The sequence below is a fragment of the Pseudophryne corroboree genome, chromosome 3 (assembly GCF_028390025.1).
Source record: "Pseudophryne corroboree isolate aPseCor3 chromosome 3, aPseCor3.hap2, whole genome shotgun sequence".
Taxonomy (NCBI): Eukaryota; Metazoa; Chordata; class Amphibia; order Anura; family Myobatrachidae; genus Pseudophryne; species Pseudophryne corroboree.
In genome coordinates, this window is record NC_086446.1 from 34873532 (window position 1) to 34897966 (window position 24435).

Below are 24435 nucleotides of genomic sequence, written 5' to 3' on the forward strand. Positions count from 1 at the left end.
TACATCAGGAGCCATCAGTCCCTATTATACTCCTGCTCTCCCCTCACATCATGTCACTGTGTGTTACCTGCCCAGAGATCTGACCAGTCTCCTCCCCACACTCTCTGGTGTATCTCATACATCAGTACCAGGGGCATCACCAAAGTGATTTTCACTGATCATTGGGATGGCTGTTCCTGTGGACAAATAGTAATATATGTATTTGTATTTTCTCCTTCAGGGTTCACAGTAGTATTCACAGGATATACCTTGGGCGTCTGAGGATCGGGCACCAAACAGTCATAAAGCAAAAAATGGGGGGTAACCTCCAAAACGCTAAATTAGTCAGGTATCTCACTGACCTCAGTAACCGTATTATAGCTACATTAATTTCATTAGTACCTATTTTTGTAAAAAATTTGCACAATTAGGTATTCTGAAATATTGTTTTATTTGAATAAAAATGAATCCAATTATGGAATTCCTTGAATATAACAATTGTTCTAATATTTTATAAAATATAATAAAAAACAGTGATATCCTGATGAAGCCTGCTTAGACAGGCGAAACTAGTTGATTGCGGAGCACCACAGTACGTCTGCCGGCAAGCCATCGACTGGTAATAAGGCTCTTTTGGAGGTTACTCTGTATAGCCCATAGTGGGCCACTGTTAAAAGAACTTTTGAGACTTTAAGAGGACCCATTTCATTCTGTTTAAAGGACACCAGAATTCATTTAGTACAGCACCAGACTTTTTACACAATTAAAGTGAGTAATTCGCTGAGGCGTTTCACTGGAAAATTTATGTTATATGTTTGTAGTGTGTATATGTGTTTATACCGGTATTAGGAATCACTGTTTCTTATTATATTTTATAAAATATTAGAACAATTGTTATATTCAAGTAATTCCATAATTTGATTCATTTTTATTCAAATAAAACAATGGCCCTCATTCCGAGTTGTTCGCTCGCTAGCTGCTTTTAGCAGCATTGTACACGCTAGGCCGCCGCCCTCTGGGAGTGTATCTTAGCTTAGCAGAATAGCGAACGAAAGATTAGCAAAATTGCTATTAAATAATTCTTTGCAGTTTCTGAGTAGCTCCAGATCTACTCACAGATTGCGATCACCTCAGTCCGTTTAGTTCCTGGTTTGACGTCACAAACGCGTCCTGTGTTCGGCCAGCCACTCCCCCGTTTCTCCAGACTCTCCCACGTTTTTCACTGACACGCCTGCGTTTTTTAGTACACTCCCAGAAAACGCTCAGTTACCACCCAGAAACGCCCCTTTCCCGTCAATCATTTACCGATCAGCAGAGCGACTGAAAAGCGCCGCAGAATCCACAGCAAATCTGCTAAGTTTTTAGTTAAATAACTAAGTGCATGCACCCTGCATGCCTTGCGCAATTAGCAACAAATTGCAGCATAGCGAAAATCGGCAACGAACAAACATCTCTGAATGACCCCCAATATTTCAGAATACCTAATTGTGCAAATTTTGTTAAAAAATAGGTACTAATGAAATTAATGTAGCTATAATACGGTTACTGAGGTCCGTAAGATACCTGATTAATTTAGCGCTTTGGAGGTTCTCCCCCTTTTTTTGCTTTATGACAATAGGAATACGTGAATTCCTTTCTTACCTCCCATAGCGGCTTATCTATCAGGTGGAGTGATAAGCGCAGTCCCCAATCTACGTGTACCAAATGGTCAAAGCTTTTGGGCTCCCGGTATGCAACGGTCCAGCCCCCCTATAACTCCGCCTCCTGGCTCAGCGAACTCCGTTTTTTGTTTGGTGCGGTAGGAGCCGGACCACTGTAGAAAAACGGTGCGTCTGCCTTCTTTTTTTTTTTTTTTTTTGCAGCCTCAAGCTTATATTACTTTATGTAGTCTTTCTTTCTTTTTTTTTTTTTTTACTGCTTTTCTATGCGTCTAAAACGCATAAGGTAAATAGTCGCTCCAACAACTTCCCGCCGGTGTTGCAACAACAGTTACCTTCGTGTAAACGCTGGTGTTACAGCGGGCGCCAGCTGGATGTACTAGCAGGTCCACACTGACAATACCAGTCTGCAGCCGGAGCATGGGAAGAAGGTAAGGCGTCTGCATCCGGTTAGCAGTTTAAGATGCATGTAACACTGCCTTACGGTCTTGGGTGGGAGACTACTGGACAGACGCTGAAGCGGTCATCAACCTCGGGTGCACCAGCGCTAGACCTCAGGGAGCATAGGTGCTGGGGATTAATGAGGCCGCGATCCCTGGGGTGGATGTCAGCAGTGGTGAGTAATGAGCTCCCCTGGTCACCCCTCCCCCACCCAGTTCATGACCAGTTTCCTCAGAGTTTCCCGCCGTGAACTGCTTTTACCCGCTTCCGTCTGCGACGCTATGAGACTTAGTATACTGGTACATCAGAGTGGCTGTGCGGCTGTTTTCACTGTTTTTCTTTTGTACCAGCCCGCCTCTTGTGGCAACAAAGGCCAGGGCTCTACAAGATGCAATACAGAAGTTGCTAAAATCAGGAGTGATAGTAACAGTTACCTCAGCACAATAAGGATTAGGTTTCTATTCAATCCTGTTTCTGGTTCAGAAACTAAATGGGTCTCACCAACCCATTCTCAATCTAAAAGCTCCGAACAGATATATTGGGTGCCTCGATTCCATATGGAAACATTACAAACCATTACACTGCCAATGGAGCCGGAGATTTCATGGTGTATCTGGATATTCATGATGCTTACCTACATGTAGCAATAGCACCTTCCCATCAGTGCTATCTCAGGTTTGCAATCCTCCAGCAACATTTTCCGTTTCAGGCTCTACCCTTTAGACTTTCCACAGCTCCAAGGGTGTTTGCCAAGATTATGGTGGTGTTGGCAACCCACTTTCGTTAACTGGGAATAAGGATTTTCCCATACATAGATGACATGTTAATCCTGGCACAATCCCAGGAAACTCTTCACTTCCATCTATAGCCTGCCTACAGGCTCACTACTGGCTCATAAATTGGGCAAAGTCTTTCCTAGTTCCATCTCAATGGGTGACGCATCTAGTGGCTGTATTGGATACCAGTCTTCAAAAAATCTTTCTACCTCTGGACAAAATATCCACATTACAGATAAGAATTGGCGGATTGCTACACAGTCTAGTATCCATACATGCAGCAATTCGGATTCTGGGATCGATGCTCTCAACATTCGACATGGTAGAATATGCTCAGTTCCATTCAAGACCCCTTCAACATTTGATTCTCTACTGATGGAATGGACAGCATCAGACAATAAAAATTCAGACAATGACTCTTCCGCAGGAAGTACGGCGGTCATTAGCCTGGTGGCTACAGACGTTCCATCTAGATAAAGGTCAACCCTTAGACTGGGTGCTTCTGACGATGGATGCCAGTCTCCTAGGCTGAGGAGCCATAACAGAACAGTTCTCTCTCCAGGGGCGATGGACCAAGAAAGAAAGTTATCTGCCAATCAATGTCCGAGAACTTCAGGCCATCTATATGGCACTCACCCAAGAAAATGAAATACTTCCAATTCAGATTCAGTTGGACAATGCCACAGCAGTAGCGTACCTCAATCACCAAGGAGGCACTGACAGTCGTATGGCAACAAAGGGAGTAAGCCGCACATTGAGGTGGACAGAACTTCATCATCCAGCTGTATCCGCTGTATTCATACCCGGAGTACTAAATTGAAAAGCGGACTTTCTCAGGTGGCATGACGCTCTGGATTAGCACCCCACCCACTGCCTCTCAGGCTTTTAAACAGGGAACCAGCACATTCTAACTGCACAAAAGACGTAGGTAAGATCCTTTTAATTATATACAAAGTCAGTTTGGGGGTGAGCGTTTGGGGCGTGGAGCTCCCTATATTGCTCTGGCTGGGCCACCTTGGGGCATCACCACCTTACATTTACTTTTAACACTTATATCACATTGTGTTTTGTTTTATATTTATGTAGCATTTTTCACATATCTTTTACACTTATAACACTGTTCAGCTAAACTTCACATTCTAACACTCTGACACCTTACTACTGTCCTCTTTTTTTTTTTTTCTTTTACATTTAGCAGCCTCTTTCATTTGCTTAACCCTTATCTTTCACTCCTATCCTCTTTCTGTGTGGTGCCCTGGGGTGGTGTGGCTGGGGTAGTCTGGGAGTGCTCTGCGTCCCAGAGGTGAACCTCTATAGTGTTAGGGACCTGTCCGATGAGGTCACCGGGAATCAGGTGAGCAGGCTCATATACTGGCCAATATATGCCAAGAACCTCAAATATTATATTATGGTTATAATCATTTCTCTGACGTCCTAGTGGATGCTGGGAACTCCGTAAGGACCATGGGGAATAGCGGCTCCGCAGGAGACTGGGCACAAATAGAAAGCTTTAGGACTACCTGGTGTGCACTGGCTCCTCCCCCTATGACCCTCCTCCAGACCTCTGTTAGATCTTTGTGCCCGGCCGAGCTGGATGCAAACTAGGGGGCTCTCCTGAGCTTCCTAGAAAGAAAGTTAGATTTAGGTTTTTTATTTTCAGTGAGACCTGCTGGCAACCGGCTCACTGCTACGAGGGACTAAGGGGAGAAGAAGCGAACCTGCCTGCTTGCAGCCAGCTTGGGCTTCTTAGGCTACTGGACACCATTAGCTCCAGAGGGATCGAACACAGGCCCAGCCTCGGAGTCCGGTCCCAGAGCCGCGCCGCCGGCCCCCTTACAGAGCCAGAAGCAAGAAGTGGTCCAGAAAATCGGCGGCAGAAGACATCAGTCTTCACCAAGGTAGCGCACAGCACTGCAGCTGTGCGCCATTGCTCCTCATGCACACCTCACACTGCGGTCACTGACTGGTGCAGGGCGCTGGGGGGGGGGCGCCCTGAGCAGCAATATTAACACCTTGGCTGGCAAATATACACCACATATAGTCCTCAGGGCTATATGGGTGTAAATTAACCCCTGCCAGATTTTCTAAAAAAGCGGGAGAAAAGTCAGCCGAAAAGGGGGCGGAGCTATCTCCCTCAGCACACTGGCGCCATTTTCCCTCACAGCTCCGCTGGAAGGGCGTCTCCCTGGCTCTCCCTTGCAGTCCTGCACTACAGAAAAGGGTAAAAAAGAGAGGGGGGGCACTAATTAGGCGCAGTATTAAATATAACAGCAGCTATAGGGGAAAACACTCTGTATAGTGATATCCCTGTGTATATATAGCGCTCTGGTGTGTGCTGGCATACTCTCCCTCTGTCTCTCTAAAGGGCTAGGTGGGGTCCTGTCCTCTATCAGAGCATTCCCTGTGTGTGTGCTGTGTGTCGGTACGGCTGTGTCGACATGTATGAAGAGGAAAATTATGTGTAGGCGGAGCAAATGCCTGTAAATGTGATGTCACCCCCTACGGGGTCGACACCTGAGTGGATGGACTTATGGAAGGAATTACGTGAAAGTGTCAACTCTTTACACAAGAAGTTTGACGACATAGGACAGCCGGCTACTCAGCTTGTGCCTGTCCAGGCGTCTCAAAGGCCATCAGGGGCTCTAAAACGCCCGCTACCTCAGATGGCAGATACAGACGTTGACACGGATACCGACTCCAGTGTCGACGACGAGGAGACAAATGTAACTTCCAATAGGGCCACACGTTACATGATTGAGGCGATGAAAAATGTTTTACACATTACTGACATTACCCCTGCTACCACTAAAAAGGGTATTATGTTTGGTGAGAAAAAAACTACCTGTAGTTTTTCCTGCATCTGAGGAATTAAATGAAGTGTGTGATGAAGCGTGGACTTCTCCTGATAAAAAACTGATAATTTCTAAAAGGTTATTGGCAGCGTACCCTTTCCCGCCAGAGGATAGGGCACGTTGGGAAACACCCCCTAGGGTTGATAAAGCGCTTACACGCTTGTCCAAGAAGGTGGCACTACCGTCTCCGGATACGGCCGCCCTTAAGGAACCTGCTGACAGAAAGCAGGAGACTATCCTAAAGTGTATATACACACACACTGGTGTTATACTGCGACCAGCGATCGCCTCAGCCTGGATGTGCAGTGCTGGGGCGGCATGGTCAGACTCCCTGAAAATATTGATACCCTTGATAGGGACAGTATATTACTGACTTTAGAGCATATAAAAGATGCACTTTTATACATGCGTGATGCACAGAGGGATATTTGCCGGCTGGCATCAAGAGTAAGTGCTATGTCCATTTCCGCCAGGAGAGGGTTATGGACTCGGCAGTGGTCAGGTGATGCCGATTCTAAATGGCATTTGGAAGTATTGCCTTATAAAGGGGAGGAGTTATTTGGGGCAGGTCTGTCGGACCTGGTTTCCACGGCAACAGCTGGGAAATCCACATTTTTACCCCAGGTTACCTCACAGCAAAAGAAGGCACCGTATTATCATACACAGTCCTTTCAGCCCCATAAGGGTAAGCGGGCGAGAGGCGCGTCCTTTCTGCCACGTGGCAAAGGTAGAGGAAAAAAGCTGCAGCAAACAGCCAGTTCCCAGGAACAGAAGTCCTCCCCCGCCTCCGCCAAGTCCTCAGCATGACGCTGGGGCTCTACAGGCGGACTCGGGTACGGTGGGGGCCCGTCTCAAGAATTTCAGCACACAGTGGGCTCGCTCACAGGTAGATCCCTGGATCCTTCAGGTAGTATCTCAGGGGTACAGGCTGGAATTCGAGATGCCTCCCCCCCGCCGTTTCCTAAAATCTGCCTTACCGACAACTCCCTCCGACAGGGAGGCGGTGTTAGAGGCTATTCACGAACTGTATTCCCAGCAGGTGATAACCAATGTACCCCTCCTGCAACAAGGAAAGGGGTATTATTCCACAATGTTTGTGGTACCGAAACCGGACGGTTCGGTGAGACCCATTTTAAATCTGAAGTCATTGAACACTTACGTAAAGAAGTTCAAATTCAAGATGGAATCACTGAGAGCAGTTATCTCGAGCCTGGAGGAAGGGGATTATATGGTATCACTGGACATCAAGGATGCTTACCTACATGTCCCCATTTACCCTTCTCACCAAGGTTACCTCAGGTTTGTGGTACAGGACTGCCACTATCCGTTCCAGACGCTGCCGTTTGGGTTATCCACGGCACCGAGGGTCTTTACCAAGGTAATGGCCGAAATGACGATACTCCTTCGACGGAAGGGAGTTTTAATTATCCCGTACTTGGACGATCTCCTGATAAGGGCGAGATCCAAGGAACAGTTGTTAGTGGGGGTAGCACTATCTCAAGAAGTGTTACTACAGCACGGTTGGATTCTCAATGTTCCAAAGTCACAGCTGATCCCGACGACACGTCTTCTGTTCCTAGGGAATGATTCTGGACACAGACCAGAAAAAGGTATTTCTTCCAGAGGAGAAAGCCAGGGAGTTATCCGATCTAGTCAGAAACCTCCTAAAACCAGGTCAGGTATCAGTGCATCAATGCACAAGAGTCCTGGGAAAAATGGTGGCTTCTTACGAAGCAATTCCATTCGGCAGATTCCACGCAAGAACTTTCCAGTGGGACCTGCTGGACAAATGGTCCGGATCGCATCTTCAGATGCATCAGCGGATAACCCTGTCGCCACGGACAAGGGTGTCTCTACTGTGGTGGCTGCAGAGTGCTCATCTTTTAGAGGGCCACAGATTCGGCATTCAGGACTGGGTCCTGGTGACCACGGATGCCAGCCTTCGAGGCTGGGGGGCAGTCACACAGGGAAGAAATTTCCAGGGACTGTGGTCAAACCTGGAGACTTCACTTCACATAAATATCCTGGAGCTAAGGGCCATTTACAACGCCCTAAGCCAAGCGAGACCTCTGCTTCAGAACCAGCCGGTGCTGATCCAGTCAGACAACATCACGGCGGTCGCCCACGTAAACAGACAGGGCGGCACAAGAAGCAGGAGGGCGATGGCAGAAGCTGCAAGGATTCTCCGATGGGCGGAAAATCATGTGATAGCACTGTCAACAGTGTTTATTCCGGGAGTGGACAACTGGGAAGCAGACTTCCTCAGCAGGCACGACCTCCACCCGGGAGAGTGGGGACTTCACCCAGAAGTCTTCCACATGATTGTAAACCGTTGGGAACAACCAAAGGTGGACATGATGGCGTCCCGCCTCAACAAAAAACTAAAAAGATATTGCGCCAGGTCAAGGGACCCTCAGGCGATAGCTGTGGACGCTCTGGTGACGCCGTGGGTGTACCAGTCGGTTTATGTGTTCCCTCCTCTGCCCCTCATACCCAAGGTACTGAGAATTATAAGACGGAGAGGAGTAAGAACTATACTCGTGGCTCCGGATTGGCCAAGAAGGGCTTGGTACCCGGAACTTCAAGAGGTGCTCACAGAGGCCCCATGGCCTCTACCTCTAAGACGGGACCTGCTCCAGCAGGGACCCTGTCTGTTCTAAGACTTACCGCGGCTGCGTTTGACGGCATGGCGGTTGAACGCCGGATCCTGAAGGAAAAAGGCATTCCGGAGGAAGTCATCCCTACCCTGATCAAAGCCAGGAAGGATGTAACCGCAAAGCATTATCACCGCATTTGGCGAAAATATGTTGCGTGGTGGTGAGGCCAGGAAGGCCCAGACGGAGGAATTTCAACTGGGTCGATTCCTGCATTTCCTGCAAACAGGAGTGTCTATGGGCCTCAAATTGGGATCCATTAAGGTTCAGATTTCGGCCCTGTCGATTTTCTTCCAGAAAGAACTGGCTTCAGTACCTGAAGTTCAGACGTTTGTCAAGGGTGTGCTTCATATACAGCCTCCTTTTGTGTCTCCAGTGGCACCTTGGGATCTCAATGTAGTTTTGGGGTTCCTCAAATCACATTGGTTTGAACCACTTAAAACTTTGGATTTAAAATATCTCACGTGGAAAGTGGTCATGCTGTTGGCCCTGGCTTCGGCCAGGCGTGTGTCAGAATTGGCGGCTTTATCCTGTAAAAGCCCTTATCTTATTTTTCATACGGACAGGGCAGAATTGAGGACTCGTCCTCAGTTTCTCCCTAAGGTGGTTTCAGCGTTTCACCTGAACCAACCTATTGTGGTGCCTGCGGCTACGAAGGACTTGGAGGACTCCAAGTTGCTGGACGTCGTCAGGGCCCTAAAAATATATGTTTCCAGGACGGCTGGAGTCAGAAAAACTGACTCGCTATTTATCCTGTACGCACCCAGCAAGCTGGGTGCTCCTGCTTCTAAGCAGACTATTGCTCGCTGGATTTGTAGTACAATTCAGCTTGCGCATTCTGTGGCAGGACTGCCACAGCCAAAATCTGTAAAAGCCCATTCCACAAGGAAAGTGGGCTCATCTTGGGCGGCTGCCCGAGGGGTCTCGGCTTTACAACTTTTCCGAGCTGCGACTTGGTCAGGGTCAAATACCTTTGTAAAATTTTACAAATTTGACACCCTGGCTGAGGAGGACCTTGAGTTTTCTCATTCGGTGCTGCAGAGTCATCCGCACTCTCCCGCCCGTTTGGGAGCTTTGGTATAATCCCCATGGTCCTTACGGAGTTCCCAGCATCCACTAGGACGTCAGAGAAAATAAGAATTTACTCACCGGTAATTCTATTTCTCGTAGTCCGTAGTGGATGCTGGGCGCCCATCCCAAGTGCGGATTGTCTGCAATACTTGTACATAGTTATTGTTAACTAATCGGGTTATTGGAGGTCATTCCGAGTTGTTCGCTCGCAAGGCGATTTTAGCAGAGTTGCTCACGCTAAGCCGCCGCCTACTGGGAGTGTATCTTAGCATCTTAAAATTGCGAACAATGTATTCGCAATATTGCGATTAGCACACCTCTTAGCAGTTTCAGAGTAGCTTCACACTCGGCATCTGCGATCAGTTCAGTGCTTGTCGTTCCTGGTTTGACGTCACAAACACACCCAGCGTTCGCCCAGACACTCCCCCGTTTCTCCAGCCACTCCTGCGTTTTTTCCGGAAACGGTAGCGTTTTTTCCCACACGCCCATAAAACGGCCTGTTTCCGCCCAGAAACACCCATTTCCTGTCAATCACACTACGATCGCCTGAGCGATGAAAAAGCCATGAGTAAAAATCCTAACTGCATAGCAAATTTACTTGGCGCAGTCGCAGTGCGGACATTGCGCATGCGCACTAAGCGGAAAATCGCTGCGATGCGATGAAATTTACAGAGCGAACGACTCGGAATGAGGGCCCTTGTTGTGAGCCATCTATTCAGAGGCTCCTCTGTTATCATGCTGTTAACTGGGTTTCATATCACAAGTTGTACGCTGTGATAGGTGTGGCTGGTATGAGTCTTACCCGGGATTCAAAATCCTTCCTTATTGTGTCAGCTCTTCCGGGCACAGTATCCTAACTGAGGTCTGGAGGAGGGTCATAGGGGGAGGAGCCAGTGCACACCAGGTAGTCCTAAAGCTTTCTATTTGTGCCCAGTCTCCTGCGGAGCCGCTAATCCCCATGGTCCTTACGGAGTTCCCAGCATCCACTACGGACTACGAGAAATAGAATTACCGGTGAGTAAATTCTTATTTTTAATGGTGTATGGTGCACCTGCACCCTTTGTTCCTATGTTGTAGTGTTGCAGTACTTAGTCCCAGCAAGGTAGCACATCCCATTATAATAAGCTAGGGTGTGCAGTCCAGGCCCCCTCTCCATATAGGCATGACGTTCATGCAGGCGAATGGGCCTTGCACCCAGAAGTCTTTCAAATTCTGGTAAACAAGTGGGGACTGCCAGAAGTGGACCTTATGACTTCACGTCAGAACAACAAGGTACCTGCATATGGGTTAAGAACAAAGGATCCCAAAGCAATCTTCATGGATGTCCTGTCAGTGAGATGGAAAATTCATCTGGGCATATGTCTTCCCACCAATCTCTCTATATTGTCCAGGGTGATTAGAAAATTCAAACAGGAAAGGGGCGCCATGATATTAATAGCTTGGCGTGGCCCAGACAAAATTGTTGCACAGATTTGCAGAGGCAATCCGTGGACATGCTGTTCCTAATACCTCAACGTCCAGATCTACTGATTCAGAGTCCCTGTCTCTATGAACACCTGGATCAGCTGTAATGACGGCATGGCTCTTTAAACATTCATCCTAAAAGCAAAAGGCTTTTCACATGCGGTAATTCAAACGATGCTTATAGCAAGGAAGCCACCCTCAGCTCGCATCTGTTACCAGATATGGCATGCTTACTTTCAATGGTGCTCTGACAGAAATTATGACCCAAGGTTTTTCAGGGTTTCAAGAATTCTAGCGTTCCTTCAAGCCGGATTGGACCAAGGTCTCCACTTAACCTCCCTGAAGGTACAAGTATCAGCATTATCCATATGGTTCCAAAGGAAAATTGCAAACCTACAGGACGTTCACACTATTTTACAGGGAATTCTTCACATTCAGCCTCCATTTGTACCTCCAACGGCTCTTTGGGACCTAGGACTAGTTCTCAGGGCGCTTCAAGACGCCCCCTTTGAACCACTGCATCATGTGGATCTCAAATGGTTGACAGCTAAAGTTCTCTTTCTTCAGGTTATTGCTTCAGCTAATAGAGTATCAGATTTAGGGGCACTCTCATGTGGCCCTCCATTTGTGGTATTCCATCCAGATAGAGCGGTTATTCAAACCAAGTCTGGATATCTTCCTAAGGTGGTCTAAAAATTCTTAATAACGAACTAGTAATTCCAACTTTTCAATTACTGGATTTCTCTGTGGGAAATGCATCATTGGACGTAGTCTATGCTCTAAGGATATACGTGGATCGCACCAGTGCCATCAGAAGAACAGACACTCTCTTATGTATTCCACAAGAGAGGATGGCCCGCCAATAAGCAAACATTGGCTAGATCTGCATATTCTACCCATTCAGTAGGTCCTTCATGGGGAGCCCACCATGGTGCCTCAGCTGTGCAACTCTGTAAAGCATCCACATGATCATCAATAAATACATGCATTAGACATTATTTCTTTGATACGTTTTCTCCCAGGATGCTGCATTTGGGCGAAGGATTCTCCTGTCCAATCTCTTAGTTGCTGCTTTGGGACATCCCAAGATATATCCTGTTGATACTACTGTGGACCCTGAAGGAGAAAACATGAGTTATGGTAGACTTACCATGGTTAACTCTGTTTCTCCGAAGTCCACAGTACCCACAGGGAGGCCACCCTGACGCACCTGATTTGAGAATCTTTACACTTACTAACCTCTTCCTCCCTACTGGTATGGTAGTGTGTGTGTTCTCGCCTGAATAGATATTCCTTCTCGATATAATTCTGCTCCGGCCTTGAGCTTTGTAACAAACTGAGTTTCCTGAGCCAAGAGGCGGGGTTATAGGGAGGCTGGACCATTGCATTGCATTATTCAATGTACCTTACTCACGACGTTCAGTGAGATTTCCTCATATAAAGGTATCTTTTCTTAAGCCGTTTAGAGTCAGCAGAACGCTGATTCTTATAACTTTATACAGATGATATCTCAGAATAAAGATCAACAGTTTGTTGAATTGACCATCACCAAGAATTAGGATAAATTGATGCTGGTTGGATATACCTTCCTCACCGATGTACAGTGAGATTTCCTCCATATAAAGGTATCTTTTCCTATAGGATTAAGATCAACATCACAAGGGCATATGGTAGTTAACTCACCATTTATCTGAGTCCTATGTTCATCGAAAGGTTTTATTATAGCTGCACCATCAGTCACTTCCAATAATACCATGCAGTTTTTCCTCTAAAGTATTAATAGTTGGAGTACTGGATTCTTAATAAAAAATATTTTTATTCTTAAAACAAAAATGGCCAAGACATAAAATCCATTAAAAATCAGGGATTACATCACTCCACTCCATAAGGACCTCAAACATTAACCAATCGCCAATTAAGTCCCCAAAGAAAACAAAAAAAAAGGAGATTAGGTGAATCTTGAGGATAAAAGATCTTACTCCCGGGGGGCGTGGCCTGGACGGGCATGGAGTAGCACTAGCATAGTGCAGCTCTCCAGCCATATCATCCTGCTATATATCCTGCAATCCCCCCCTGGGTCTGTTATTGGGGCCATAGGGGTGTGAGTATTTCCTGCCCCCCCTGGGAAGAATTTCAGCCTGTTACCTCTGTCTGTGGGGTTGCTGGAGCCTGTGGGCCCTGATCTGCACTGGGACTGCCGCATTGTGTGCCAGCCGGAAGTCCGGCTTCTGCTCCCCTCTCCCCGCCGCCGCCCGCTGTGACCAGCCGAACACCAGAGCGATGGGGGCGCGGGGCTCTCCTTGCTGCCCCGTCCGTCTGCCGCCTACTGCGACCACGGGGAGTCCTGTGTGCGGGGCTGCCTGCACCGTTGTGCCGAGGCGGACTCGCGCTGAGCCGGGAACCGGAAGTGCGGCTCCCGCTACCCGCTGCAGCCAGCACGGACTTCGCTGCCTCAAAGCCGGGAGTGAAGTCAGGAGGGGAGGGTGGCCATCCCGCACACCAACAACTGCTTACCTAGGCAAGCGGCCGCTTCCTGGACCCCCTGCTGCTATGTGCCCCAGCCACGCTGGAATTAGGTACGTGGGGCGAATATTGATTAAAGTGGGGAGAGTTGCCACCTGGAATATCGGCTGGGCTGGCTGGGAATTGATTGGGTTGCATACACCCTCTTCGCCTGCGTCCCTCCCCTGGTTCATTAACCCAGCCCGACTCAATTGCGGTACGAGTTCTCCTGCTGCGTCTGGAGGTTGCTGATCCTCTATATCCCACAGAGCTGTTTGGGGGTGGCAGTCCCTATATCCCTGCTTAGGTGGACACTTTGCATTAACTCTGGGGACTTTGGCTCTGTTGCTTATTTATACATATAGATATCTACATACATTTTTGCACCTAGTGGCCGGTGTATAGGGTGGTGGTGGGGACGCCCCTCCTCGCCTGCAATTGTTGTGATTTATCCTGCAGACCAGAGGGACCACCAACCTGCTGTCTAAAATGGTGAAGGGTCGCCAGACTGGCGCATCTACGGGAGCAATGGATAAATTTTTTCGCGACCCCGGCCCTCAGCAGCGGAGGGGAGAGACTGTAAGACCTGAGGCATCGCCTCCATCCCCTGCGTACAGTTCCGCCTCTTCTGACCCTCCGGATGCCGCACTGCAGAGAATACTGGATGCGGTGACTGCCAGTGAGGCGCGCCTATCTGATAAAATTGGGCAAGTACAATCCGATCTCTCCATTATTCATCAGGACCTTCAGAGGGTGAGAGAGAGAGTGGGAGAGGCTGAGACCCGTATATCTAATGTTGAAGACTCTGTTGGCCCGCTGGGTCGTCGCACTGATGCTTTGGAATCTCAGATGACAGATGTGCGCAAAAAGCTGACAGACATGGAGGGACGTCTGCGGCGTAATAATGTCCGGTTCATTGGTCTGCCCGAGAAGGAAGAGGGATCGGCTCCTGAAGAGTTCCTTGTAAAATGGCTCCGGGATGCCTTTGGATCTGAGGAATTTTCACCCTACTTCACCATCGAACGGGCCCACAGAGTTCCGATGCGCCCGCTGCCTCCAGGGGCTCCACCCCGCACCTTTATTGCTAAGTTCCTCCACTTCCGTGACCGGGACGCCGTGCTGAGGCTGGCTCGTACTAAGGGCCCGCTAAAATGGAATGGGTCACCTATGTCAGTATTCCTGGATTTTGCAGTGGAGGTGCAAAAGGAAAGGGCTCAGTTCCTGCCGGTCAAGAGGAGACTCCGTGAACTTGACCTACCATATGCCATGCTTTTCCCGTCCAAGCTGCGGGTGGTGGCTGATGGGGAAACAAGATTCTTCACAACTCCTCGGGAAGCCATGGTCTGGCTGGACAGGCGATTCCCAGCGAGTCATGCCCTTGCAGATCCGTGAATCTCCGGCCTGACTCTAATGCTGATTATTTCATGTGTGGTCATTTAGTATGATAGCTTTATATATGTTAGCTATAAAAATTGTATTTTTTTTTTTTTCTTTTGTGAAGTGATGGGATGAGGGGGTGGGTGATAGATGAGGGGGTCCACTGTATCCCTGCTATTATGTTCCCACAGTTAAGACAGGGTATATGATTACTCGCTTGCTTATTCTGATATCCTGGGTATGCTATTGAACTTTTCCTATTGTCGGCGGGTATTTTTCTTTAAAGGGGGAGGGGGGGGTTATATTTCTGGTTTAATATGTCTGGCTCTTGATATCCGTGACTGTTTTATTCTGGGTATCGAAAGACCTAGGGGGTGGAATTTTTATGATTTCCCCTCCTTTTTTCGGGGGGGGGGGGGGGGGGGGCGATGGTTGGTGGCTGGAGGCTATCTCTATTTCGCCCGAGAGTCATTATATTCTTGGCCCTGATTAAGGAGCGTTTGCAGCAGCTCATGGTGCCACAAGGTTTTGTTTCTTTTTGATTTTTTAAGTGTTGGTATTCAGTTTTGGGATCCAAGTATGCTGCATGTTGGGGGTGGTATACAGGGAGGGGGGTGGGGGAACGTTTTGGGTTGTAGTTACTGTTTGTATGGAAGTGTACGATGTGAATGGAAGTGGTTTGTGGTTGTACTACTGAGGTATTGGTGTCTGGTAACTGAATTTGCGCGTGGCGGAAATGGCTGGCCGCGAGGTGTTACATTTATTTTACCAATAATGCAGTATGACGGGGATTAAAGTGCTAGCGTGGAATGTACGGGGGCTCAATGATAGAGTTAAGAGGTCCCTAGTACTCCGACAGCTCAAAAGCTATGCCGCTGAAGTCATCTGCCTTATGGAAACACACCTGGTGGGGAGTAAGATTCTTTCACTGAAAAGGCCATGGGTGGGATGGGCGTACCACTCCATGCACACTTCTGCCTCTCGTGGGGTTTCAGTTATTATTAAGCGGACCGTCCCCTTTGTGCTGGAATCTATGCAGACAGATCCATGGGGGAGATATGTGTTTTTGAAATGTAGACTCTCTTATGTCCCAGTCCTCCTTCTAGCTGTTTATGTGCCTGTTATGCACACCAGTGCCTGCAGGAATGTACTGGTGTCAGAACTGTTATGCACTCCAGTGCCTGCAGGAATGTACTGGTGTTTGAACTGTTATGCACACCAGTGCCTGCAGGAATGTACTGGTGTCTGAACGGATAGGTATGCAAAACAAATGAACTCACAGACAGACTGGGGAATATGACATTACGTACACAGAAGGTGATAGGGTAACAAAATACACACAAAGTGAACAGAGAAGCCCAGAGGCTAAGAAACTGGGTGTCTCCCTAGTATTAGTAATGCTCAGATGGGAAAAGCAAGATGTTGTGTTTAAATACGTAGAGAACCCGAAATGCTGTTGCTAAGGGCAACAGCAAAACCCTAAAGGGTTACCAACGGGTGTGGCAGTAAACTCCTTGGTCAGAGATGGAATGATAGACACAAGGAGAGTCTCTACAATCCTAATTCTCACTTGCAGTGCACAGGTTCAGCTTACTGCCACTAAACTGACACCTGACACCTTGCACAGTGAGACAGGATTTAGGCAGGCAAGTCTTAGAATACAGCCGCAAACTTGCTAAGTTCACAGAGTAGTAAAAGAACCCCAGCAAGCTAAACGACTGACTCCAGTCTTACTGCTAGGTCTGGATTGGCAGAGTGTAGTACCAAATCCCCAGGCCTATTTGCAGTAAGCAACAACAAATACAAAGCTACACAGTACTGGCTAACTTTCAGGAACTGACTAACCAACAAAGATTCAGCAGCATCTGCTTAACCTGAGAAGAGGCCTTATAAAGCAGGTGCTGTCCACGCCCCACTCAGACCTCACAGACTGTGAGCACAAAAACCAGCACCGGATCCCCTGCCGTGCACAGAGCCTGTAACCACTGCACAGCAAAAGACCCGAACCGGAGTATCAGCTGCGCTCAGGTTACTCCGCTAGCACTTGTCTCCTGGTTGCCATGACGACGTGGCAGCACAGGGCAGGAGACCCTAACAGTACAACCCCTCTGACGAGGGGTCAAAGAACCCCTACCACCGGGTTTATCGGGGAACTGCGAGAAGAAAGAGCGTATCAGTCTGGGGGCATGAAGATCACAACTGCGCACCCACGACCGCTCCTCCGGGCCATACCCCTTCCAGTGCACCAAAAATGACAGCCGACCCCGAACCATCTTGGAGTCAAGAATTCTTTCAACAACAAACTCCCTCTGGCCACGTATCAGAAGAGGGGAAGGTCTTCCACTGGAAGAAGGATTACTAATCGCCCGTTTTAAAAGGGAACAATGAAATGTTTTATTGATACCCAAAGAACGGGGCAGATCTAACTGAAATGCCACCGGATTGATAACCCTGGTGATCTTATAAGGGCCGATGAACCGGGGGCCTAACTTATGAGATGGCTGTCTCAACTTCAAATTCTTGGTAGACAACCAGACGAAGTCTCCTAATTTGAAGCTGCAGGGTCTTTTCCGCTTATCAAAAACCCTTTTGGTCACTAATGACACAGACACAAGGGCTTTCTTCACTTTCCGCCAAATACCCCTAAGGACTGAAACCACAGGGGAACCACCAGGCGTGGAGTCCAGGGGGTCAAAAGAATTGGCCTTAGGATGATGCCCATACACACAAAGGAAGAGAGAGATCCCTGTAGCAGAGTGAGCCGCGTTGTTATAGGCAAACTCCGCCATGGACAGATGAGCAACCCAGTCAGTCTGACACTTGGAGACATAACACCTGAGGAACTGCTCCAAGGACTGGTTCACCCTTTCAGTCTGCCCATTAGACTGCGGATGGTAGCCTGACGACAAGCTGACAGAAATCTGGAGATCGGAACAAAATGCCCTCCAGAATTTGGCCACAAACTGGGATCCGCGGTCAGAGACCACATCAAGTGGCAACCCGTGGAGACGCACAACATGCAGCATAAATAATTCAGACAGGCGTCTGGCCGATGGCAGCCCAACCAGTGGAACGAAGTGCGCCATCTTCGAAAACCTGTCAACGACAACCCAGATGGCTGTCATCCCCGAGGATTTGGGCAAGTCCACCACAAAATCCATTGAAATGTGGGTCCATGGCTTAGATGGGATAGAGAGTGGATGTAATGGGCCAACAGGAACCCCTCTAGGAGTCTTATTTCGGGCACAGATGTCACATGCCCGAACCCACTGATCCACATCCTTAGCCACCGAGGGCCACCACACCGCCCTAGATAGCAACTCCCGAGTTCTGGCAATACCCGGGTGACCTGCCGACTTCTTGGCATGGAATTCCAGGAACACTCGCTGTCTTAACCTAGGAGGCACAAACAAAAGACCTACCGGAAGGTCTGGAGGAGCCTGCTCCTGTGCTCTAAGGACTAATGATAAGAGGTCCTGGGTAATGCCCACTTTAATACATGATGGGGACACAATGGGCAATGGCTCCTCGGTGGTCTCCTGGATTGGAGCAAAACTCTGCGAGAGCGCATCAGCCTTGATGTTTTTTGACCCAGGGCGATATGTTATCAAAAAATTAAAGCGAGCAAAAAACAAAGCCCATCGTGCCTGCCTGGCATTGAGACGCTTCGCTGACTCTAAATATGCCAGATTCTTATGGTCGGTGAGAATTGAGACCACAAACTTAGCCCCCTCAAGCCAGTGTCTCCACTCCTCGAGTGCATCCTTAATAGCCAACAATTCCCGGTTACCCACGTCATAATTCATCTTGGCAGGCGAAAATTTACGGGAAAAGTAAGCACAGGGATGAAGGCGATTATCAGACACTCCCATCTGAGAAAGCACTGCCCCAATACCCATCTCAGAGGCATCCACCTCCACCACAAAAGGACGCTCTGGATCTGGGTGTCGCAGCACCTTGGCCGATACAAATGCCCTTTTGAGACGGGCAAAAGCCGCTTTAGCCTCACAAGACCAGTGAGCAACATCCGCCCCTTTCTTAGTGAGTGCCACCAAGGGCGCCACTATAGACGAAAATCCAGCGATAAATCGTCTATAAAAATTCGCAAAGCCCAGGAAATGCTGAAGCGCCTTCAAACTAGTGGGCTGCACCCAATCCAGGACTGCCTGTACCTTGGAACCCTCCATTTGGAAACCTTCTGGGGAGATAATATATCCTAGAAATGCGATTTTCTGAACTTCAAATTCGCACTTCTCCAGCTTCGCCCCAAGCCGGTGGTCTCTGAGTTTCTGGAGGACTAAGCGTACATGCTTCCGATGTTCCTCCAGGGAATGGGAGAAGATTAGGATGTCATCTAAGTATACAACTAAGAATCTATCCAAATATTCCCTGAGCACATCATTCATGAAATCCTGGAATACTGCCGGGGCATTACAGAGCCCAAAAGGCATCACCAAATATTCATAATGCCCTGAGTGGGTATTAAAGGCAGTCTTCCATTCATCCCCCTCTCTTATTCGGATTAGATTGTACGCACCGCGTAGGTCAATCTTAGAAAAAATGGTGGCAGTACGAAGCTGGTCAAACAAGACCGAAATGAGAGGCAGTGGGTATGCGTTTTTAATCGCGATACGGTTCAATTCCCTGAAGTCGATGCAGGGTCGTAACGAACCGTCCTTTTTACCCACGAAGAAGAACCCCGACCCAACTGGAGACTGTGAAGGTCTGATAAATCCCTTAGCCAAGTTCTCCTGAATGTACTCTGCCATAGCCTGAGTCTCAGGACGTGACAGGGAGTACAACCTGCTCTTGGGAAGCTTAGCATTTGGCAACAAATCAATGGCACAGTCATAGGGGCGATGGGGAGGTAGTACCTCTGCAACTTTTTTGGAGAACACGTCCGCAAAATCTGCATAACACCCTGGCAATCCTGGCAAACTTAGCTGCGAGAGCCTGACTGGAAGGCTCAAGCAACTCCTGAAACAATCAGTACCCCAACTAAGAATCTCCCCAGAGACCCAGTCAAATTGAGGATTGTGGGCCCTTAACCAGGGTAACTCCAACACCAATGGGGCAAAAGTACAGACAGTCACATAAAAGGACAATTTTTCAGAGTGTGTGGCTCCAATAAACAAAGAAATCTGGCTAGTGCAAGAGGTAATTTTACCTTGGGATAATGGTTCCCCGTTTAACCCACAAATCTCAATTTCCGATGCCAAGGGTACTAAGGGAACAGAGTGTTTCAGGGCGAATTGGCGGTCCATAAAAACCCCGTCGGCCCCACTGTCCACAAAGGCCTCAGTCTTGACAGTTTGACCGAGGATCTTCAAGGTCACCGGAATGATAAAAGTCTTCTTGGGAAATTCTGACTTCTGGCCTGACAGGATATTTCCCATCACCCTCAGGCCCTGAAGTTTTCCGGCTTTTCTGGGCATGATACTACCACATGACCTTTATTCCCACAGTACAAACACAACCCCTGCTGTCTCCTCCGCGTCTTCTCACGCGAGGAGAGGCGGGTAGCCCCAATCTGCATAGGCTCCTCGGAAAATTCCTCAGAGTCTGAGGTTCCCTTGGGAAAGAAGGAAACCTCAGTCTCCCTTTCAAGCCTACGCTCTCTCAGCCGTCTATCCACCCGGATGGATAACTGCATGAGCTGATCCAAGCTATCAGGCAAGGGATATTCTACCAGTTGGTCCTTTATCTGGTTAGAAAGACCTCTTCGGTACTGGTGTCTCAGGGCTGGGTCATTCCACTGGGTATCATGGGCCAACCTCCGAAACTCCGTACAGTAAACCTCAACTGGCCTTCGCCCTTGCTTAAGGATCGAAATCTGAGCCTCGGCTGAGGCCGTCTTGTCAGGGTCATCATACAACATGCCCAGTGCCGTAAAAAAAGCATCAACACTTTTAAGCGACGGACAGTCAGGCTGCAACCCATATGCCCAGACCTGTGGGTCTCCTTGTAGCAAGGAAATCACTATGCCCACCCGCTGAATCTCCAACACAGAAGACTGAGGCCTAAGCCGGAAGTATAGCTTGCAGCTCTCCTTGAAACAAAAGAACTGCGAGCGATCTCCAGAAAAATGATCCGGGAGATTTACTTTCGGCTCCTTAACCCCTGAAGGTGCTGCTGCTGCGGGAGCTCCGCCAGCGGCCTGGGAGGTGTGCATTTTAATGGACAAATCATTAAATTGTCGAGTCAGGACCTGCACCTGATCGACCACCTGTTGCAACGTATTTTGAGGGGTATGCTCCATATTCCCACAAAATTTCAACAGGAGTATTTGGCTGCTGAATATGTTATGCACACCAGTGCCTGCAGGAATGTACTGGTGTCAGAACTGTTATGCACTCCAGTGCCTGCAGGAATGTACTGGTGTTTGAACTGTTATGCACACCAGTGCCTGCAGGAATGTACTGGTGTCTGAACGGATAGGTATGCAAAACAAATGAACTCACAGACAGACTGGGGAATATGACATTACGTACACAGAAGGTGATAGGGTAACAAAATACACACAAAGTGAACAGAGAAGCCCAGAGGCTAAGGAACTGGGTGTCTCCCTAGTATTAGTAATGCTCAGATGGGAAAAGCAAGATGTTGTGTTTAAATACGTAGAGAACCCGAAATGCTGTTGCTAAGGGCAACAGCAAAACTCTAAAGGGTTACCAACGGGTGTGGCAGTAAACTTCTTGGTCAGAGATGGAATGATAGACACAAGGAGAGTCTCCACAATCCTAATTCTCACTTGCAGTGCACAGGTTCAGCTTACTGCCACTAAACTGACACCTGACACCTTGCACAGTGAGACAGGATTTAGGCAGGCAAGTCTTAGAATACAGCCGCAAACTTGCTAAGTTCACAGAGTAGTAAAAGAACCCCAGCAAGCTAAATGACTGACTCCAGTCTTACTGCTAGGTCTGGATTGGCAGAGTGTAGTACCAAATCCCCAGGCCTATTTGCAGTAAGCAACAACAAATACAAAGCTACACAGTACTGGCTAACTTTCAGGAACTGACTAACCAACAAAGATTCAGCAGCATCTGCTTAACCTGAGAAGAGGCCTTATAAAGCAGGTGCTGTCCACGCCCCACTCAGACCTCACAGACTGTGAGCACAAAAACCAGCACCGGATCCCCTGCCGTGCACAGAGCCTGTAACCACTGCACAGCAAAAGACCCGAACCGGAGTATCAGCTGCGCTCAGGTTACTCCGCTAGCACTTGTCTCCCGGTTGCCATGATGACGTGGCAGCACAGGGCAGGAGACCCTAACAGTGCCTCCTCCCTACTCTCCTGATGTTCTTAAGAAGGCTGCTGGGTTTATGGCCTCATACCCCGGGATATCGGTTATTTGCCTCGGGGATTTCAATAATGTGCTAGATGCGGAGATGGATAGGCTCTCTGTGTCTACACCTGTTGTATGTCCTGGGAAATCTACTTTTGCAAATATGGTGTCGGGGTTGGGCCTGGTCGATCCTTGGAGACTGAGACATCCGTCTCTTAAACAATACTTCTGTTTCTCTCACTCCCATTCTTCGTTTTCCAGGATTGACCTGGCCCTCCTCTCGAAGGACATGGTTCCCCGGGTTGGTAGTATTAGATATGAGACTAGGGGTATATCAGACCACTCCCCTGTGATCCTTACTTTAGACCTTAATTGCTCTAGGGGCCAAGCTGTATGTAAATTTAACCCATTTTGGCTCGTTCACATGGGAGACGGTTCTGACCTGGTGGCTGCATGGCGGAAATTCTTTGTTTTGAACAGTGCCGAAACGGCTATCTCTACTCTATGGGACACGTTTAAAGCCTTTATGCGGGGGAGTTTGATTAAGCGAGTATGTAGTTTGAAGTCCTTCTATAAGCGACGGGAGGCAGAGTTGGAAGCCCAGAGTGTCGCTGCAGAATTGCAGTATTTACAGGATTCCTTGGATGGCTCTAAGATGGCCTGGTTATCGGCTCAGAGGGACTGGAGGGAGTATCTGATGGAGAAGACTCAGCATAGACTTCTTTTCTCATCACATGCTTTTTACGCTACTTGGGACAGGCCGGGGACATACCTGGCCTCGTTGGCCCGGGGGGATAGACCTAATAATGTGGTGGTTGAGATTGTGAACTCTGATGGCGTATCCCTGACTCAGACTCCGTAGATAGCAGCTGAATTTGTATCCTATTATAGCCGCCTGTACGAATCTAAACTGGAGTGCACTCAGTCGCACTTAAACGAGTACCTAGACGGTGTTTGTTTTCCCACCCTTTCTAGCGAGGCCTGCGACCTGTTGGAGGCACCTATATCATCCGATGAAATTATGGCTGCTATTAAGGCCTCCCCCGGTGGTAAAGCCTCGGGCTTGGATGGAATACCTTCTGAGGTGTATAGGCATCACCTGGATTTCTTTGTCCCTCGACTACTTGAGTTGTATGGCCAAATTTTTGCGCAGGAGTCCCTCCCCCCATCTATGGCGGAGGCGGTGATTGTGGTTCTTCCCAAACCTGACAAGGATCTTAAGAAAGTTGAGTCCTATCGCCCTATATCCCTCTTATCCACTGATATAAAAATCTTGGCTAAGGTGCTGGCGGGCAGATTAAACTCAGTTATCTCTCACATTATACACCCGGACCAGACGGGGTTTATGCCCAATAAATCGACCTCCATTAACCTTAGATGTCTGTTTACCCATCTACAACTTCCCCACGGGGACCCCGCCTCCTCCATAGTCGTCTCATTGGATGCCGCTAAGGCTTTCGACTCGGTGGAGTGGGCCTATCTGTGGGAAGTTATGGGTAGATTCGGTATAGGCCCAAACTTCATTAAATATGTTCGATTGATGTATTCCTCTCCATCGGCGAGGGTGGCGGTTAATGGCTTTGTATCTCACTCTTTCCCCCTATCTAGAGGTACACATCAGGGCTGTCCACTGTCCCCTACTCTACTTGCTATGGCCATTGAACCCCTTGCGTGCCTTTTGAGGGCGGATGCCGGGATTTCTGGCTTTAGGGTGGGTGCCCGTGAGGACAGGGTGGCCTTATACGCCGATGACGTCTTGCTGTTTGTGAGTCGCTATGCTGAGTCTATGCCTAGGATTCTGGAAATTATTGATGGGTTCGGGCGATACTCTGGGCTCCTGATTAATTGGGAGAAATCCTCCATTATCCCACTTCAGGGTGCGGTTCCTGCCTCCCCGTTGGTGACTCTCCCGCTGCGTTGGGTGGACTCCTTCAAATATTTGGGCATTTGGGTGTCTAATGACCCACAAACATTTTTCCTCCCTAAATATTGACCCACAAATAACATATCTCCGTAGACGGGTGAGGGCATGGGGAAAACTACCCCTGACGGTCACGGGGAGAGTTAACATGGTAAAAATGGTTTTCCAGCCCAAACTTCTATATGTCCTGCAGCACTCTCCCGTTTATATTCCGCAGAAGAAGATTTTTAAACAAATAAATAGGTTACTCTCCTCCCTGGTGTGGGCTAGTAAGCGGGCACGTTTGAAATTAGATACTCTGACCAGGACACGTGAAATGGGGGGTTTGGCTCTACCCAACTTCCGTTTCTACTACTATGCGGCGCAGCTGACGCATGTTTGGGAGTGGGTTACCGACCTTGATGCCCTGGCCTTGCATTCGCTGATGTTGCACCATGATTATCCTGGGGGC

At 48.4% G+C, this 24435-nt stretch overlaps 1 protein-coding gene across 4 annotated transcripts in view; it reads left to right on the forward strand.

Moving 5' to 3' along the window:
* The window catches only part of LOC135054629 (zinc finger protein 883-like), a 57920-nt gene that overhangs the window by 22035 nt on the left and 11450 nt on the right, over positions 1 to 24435 (forward strand). The gene's annotated exons all lie outside the window — the stretch shown is intronic.